We start from the raw sequence: 4,838 nt of genomic DNA on the forward strand, positions 1-4,838 counted from the left end.
CAATGAACACACTGCGCAGGTTAAATGAAGATTGTGATAACAAGCCCTATGTGTACTTACAAACTGACAATTATTCAATCAGAAAACAGTTTGGGATATTGGATGGATTTACAATTTGACAGATTTAATTGATTTTTTATATTAATTTAAAATTGAATTTATTATTATTTTTCACAGTTTAAAAATAAATGTTACTGAACTTGTCATTTTGAAAGTGCTACATTAATTGAATGACATATCTATGTAGTGTATTCCAAATCTAATTTATTTAATAAACGTTACAAAAAATGGCGAGTATTTGCGTTTTATTTGCCTCACGTATATCGTAAATAAAGGTGTTGTGTTTTGAGCGCATGCGCATGGCATATATTCGTCATTTCCTGTCTGACAGAGGCGGCTTCAGCAGCAACATCAACAGCTAACAACAAGCGAACATGTCAGAGAAGAAGAATACCGTAGATCTGGGTCTCCTGGAGGAGGACGATGAGTTTGAGGAGTTCCCGGCAGAAGGTAGGATTTGGAAAAAATACCATTTAATCCTCGTTTACGAACTGTGAATGTTTACTATGTGTTTTCGATGTAGCCATGACTCAGCTGGTATTGCTAGCATTAGCCAGCTAGGTTGCTACTGAGCACGCTTTAGCTGTTTATCTCTTAATACCTTTCAGCAACAATACATGTTGGATTAGAAGTGATCACAGCGCCGCACTATGTAGGATATTTAACATTAGTATTATGTATTATCTTACTGTTTAGTAGTGGTTTAATGGTTGAGACGAAGGTGTAGCTTATCATAGCTGAACACATCAGGCGAACCAAGTCAGACCCTCCATTGTTGTCAGTGCAGAATAAACGATGAAATAAAGTTGATATTCATGAGTTTTACTGTGTTGTTCTCAGACTGGACGGGTCTGGATGAGGATGAAGATGCTCATGTCTGGGAAGACAACTGGGACGATGACAACGTCGAAGATGACTTCTCCAATCAGCTAAGGTCATTTTAGTTTAACGATTAAACGTGACCAGTTAAAATATTATAACGTTACAATGATTTCTCAATTTGCTGTTGTTGTTCAAGTATCGTATTTGATCGGTGTGTTCTTCATTCAAACAATGTTTACACACGAATGTAATGTAACTGTTTGAACAAAATATTGAATTAACCTTAAAATAAGTTGTGACATATTTTGAGTTATATCAATTTCAAAGCATTAATACTTCAATAGATATTATAAAATTGCGTCAGGTTTTTTTTAATGCTTTTTCTTTAAAATATGTAAAAAAAATTTTAGTGTCACCGATGTCTTGTTTTTGGCTATTTTTTTTTTTAAGCCCTGTTCGTGATCATTATATTATTAAATCTGGTTTAGGTTCAAAAAGATTAATACAAAATTCTCCATAGTCAACTTGGGAGTAGAAAATTAGTGAAATGTGAATTTATTTTGGGTGAAAAATTAATTTAAATCCTTATATAATCGACTCTCGCAATGAATACCAGCATGGAGCATGTCTTCATATCTACTAACTCTTTCTTGTCCGCCCTGCAGAACTGAGCTGGAAAAACATGGTTACAAGATGGAGACGTCCTAGGGACCGACGGGCTGCTCGCTCTTTGATATGGACATTCTTGTTAGACATTCTTATTGGAGACACAACCTTTGTGTATTATTTTCTGTATTACTGTGTCTGAAATATAAATCTTAGTAAATCATTTGGAGGAAAATCATCTTTTGTACTTTTTGATACTTTTTTCAAAGCAAACTTCATTTCAGTTTTCATTAAAAAAAAAAAAGGTTATTAGAGAATAAATGAAATCATGTGAGAAGTTTATAGTGAATGTATACTTCCAATAATCGGAGGCCCTGCTAATAAAACTCATGATGTCCAGGAATCTGTGCAGGTAGGATCGCCCAAGCTTGTCAATATAAAAATATAAATACACATTCTTAGATTGCCTAATTTCATGTTTTTCATTCTACAAACACACTTACTTTGAAATTGTTTGTTTTCCCTTGAAACTAAAGCTGTAAGATTTAAGGTTAATAATTAAATTAGATGTACTACAAAGCTTTTGATACATCATGTTTATGTTTAAAATATAAACTTCTTTATTTGTGTTAACCTTTGACAGAAAATGCATTTCTAAATAATAGAATATTATTTGCATAACTGATATTTTCAAATGTTACTCATAAGAAAAAACATTTAGATGGATAGAACTTTATTGATCCTCTGGAGGTCTCATTTGGGAACTTTAACACCGGAGGGTAGAAATGTGATTTATTAATTCATATATATTACTCAATTGTAGATGTTCAACTAAGATGCAGTGTTAAATGTTGGTGAAATACTTAGACAGCAATAAAGGTAGGAATTATAGGTTTGAACTAATAACCAAATGGGCACATTTACAGTTTAAACCAAACCAGAAACCTCAAATTAACAGCTGCTCCAGTAAAAAGGTTCACTGCACAAGGACAGGGCAGATATCTCTAGTAAACCTGAGATCTAGTTGGTGCTAAAGTCTATGGTTAGTAGGGAATTTATGGGGCTTTTAATGGTTAATGTACACTTTGTGTGAAAATGGGCAATTACAAAGTTTAGTGAATTGTACTTTTAATTTCAATTTAAACTGACATTTGTCAATGAAATCACAGTGTTGCCTGGATGGTCATTACAACACGTATATGATGCTCTGAGTACTCTCCAAAAACATAAGCATTCACATTTGTGGATCATCTCGACTCATACGTATGCTCAAAGCTCTTGTTTGGGTCAACATAGCGCGTCACTGGAGTGTTTACTGAAATTAATAGATCTATTTATTGTGTTTATTAAATCTCGGCGAGTCGGAGCTGAAGCGGATGAAAGGATGTTTGTGAAAGACTGGGAGTGTGTTCAATGCAAACAAGTGTTTGTGCTCCGTGCTACACACACACTTCCTCTGCTGTATAACAGCCCCCTACCCTTTCAGCTCCTGACTCCCTGAAGGAGAGATTATCCACTGCCGTGTTTGTCAGAGCAGGCGGGGGGTCTCAGCATGGGGGAGCGTAGCTAGCCTTGCCTGGGCCTGCCCCTCCTGCCAGCCAGGCCCGTCTTTTCCGCTCGGCTCAGCGGGGACTCTGGTACAGAACCAGAGGCCAATTTATTCCTGCCAAACTCCCCTGCTAGAGTGATTTCTCTGTGTTTTGTCGACTCCGAGTCCCGGGGTCTGGAAGAGGTGAAATAGATGCCAGTGAGAGTGTAGCTTCCAGAGAATCATTCTCCCTCAAAACAACAGCCAGCAGCCTCCTGTAGTGGAAACTGGCCTAAATACATTTACTCAGGTTCTATATTCACACTCAACCCAAACAACTCCGCTGATCTTTTCCATCTTGACGGAGCTTAAATGTTTAAAATAAACAAAAGTTGTGGGGGGAAAATCCTACGTTATTTTTACTTGAAAGTTGATGTCAAGAAATCTACAAAACCATAATGTGGGACTTGATCTGCGTTATTATTGGAAATATTTATGTTTAAAACTAACTTTTTAAAATAAATTTTATAAGCTTAATATTATTTCTTATGCTTTTCAAGTAAAAACAAAATACAGAGTTTTTTTTTCAGAGTTTCTTTTTTTATACGAAAAAATGTCCTTTGTTTAAAAGTTTCAGGGGTAAAACTTAAAGCATATTTTTCTGAGCTTGCTTTCAGAGCAAAAAACAAAAAACAAACTTGAGCAGACATTTTTTACATTAAAAAAACACACACAGACAGCTTAGTTTATTATTTGAGTTGGTAACACTTTCACTAACCACTTAACAGTTATAATTCAAAGTTACTTTTAATCAAAATGTGCCCCTGTATAGACATATGTTTTAATCAAGGTGCATCCATATGTGATGATTGCTCTTTTGTTTGTCTTGCAACAGTATTATTGACTAACACGAGGACCGCTTGTTCAGGAATAAACCCAGAATAAAGGTGCGTGGTTAGATGGATAATTCGGAGGCTGAGGAGTCACTGAAGCGAGAGAATCAGTAAGTGACAGCAGCAGAAGCTGCTTGAGGCTTTTTTGTTTGTGCTAGGAGCGTAAGATTGCAGCGGGGGCCAGGATGGGCCCTCAATATTCAGCCAGGTCATTTCATTCCAGGCTCACTCAGGTTTCTTTATTTTCACCATAATCCGCTTTTTAATTCTTTAAATTTTTTGTTATCTGTCGATGACCCACATGATTGAGCTGGACAATCGAGCAGTTTTGAACAATATATTTTTATTATGACACACAAATCACGTTTTTAAGGTTATTGGAAATAAAATCTATATTCCTACTCAAACTTAGACAGATTTTCATTCCTCATTATAGTAGATAAAACAAAATTGCATAAATAATCATCTTAAAACAACCTCTTTAAAGTGACACCATTCGTTTTTATTTATCGTTTTATATTATTTTTTGTTGGCTTTCAGATAAATCTGCCAGATCACTGGTCATTGTGGTCATGTTTTAGTTCTTGCTAATTCCAAAATGGTAATTTGAAATATAATTTAAGTTAATAAATATTGGGATGTTTGTGTTTGCTGATGGTTAGCAAACTTGCTAAATACTAAGCTAGGTGCTAGATTAATGCCAGTTGCTAAGCTAGGTTCCAATTGAATTTTTACTTTCATCTCTAAATTAAAAAATAAATAAAATAATTTAAATCCCATATTTGTTACTGCATCTTCTTCTAAACTTTACAGTAATTTTGAATTAAATATTCTAAAATGAGTCAACAGAATATTGAATCGAAACAATCTCTGCTGCCACCTTACTGTCAACACTAGACACACGGAAGTACACATGTAAGTTTTATTTG

At 35.0% G+C, this 4,838-nt stretch overlaps 1 long non-coding RNA gene across 1 annotated transcript; it reads left to right on the top strand.

Moving 5' to 3' along the window:
* The first annotated feature begins 370 nt into the window (after positions 1-370).
* LOC148084546 (uncharacterized) lies at positions 371-1,711 on the top strand. Its single transcript, XR_015710711.1, has 3 exons — positions 371-510; positions 901-994; positions 1,548-1,711. It is a non-coding gene; the product is annotated as an uncharacterized LOC148084546 (long non-coding RNA).
* Positions 1,712-4,838: the final 3,127 nt, after the last annotated feature.

This window comes from Callionymus lyra, chromosome 3, assembly GCF_982586985.1.
Source record: "Callionymus lyra chromosome 3, fCalLyr1.hap1.1, whole genome shotgun sequence".
NCBI lineage: Eukaryota > Metazoa > Chordata > Actinopteri > Syngnathiformes > Callionymidae > Callionymus > Callionymus lyra.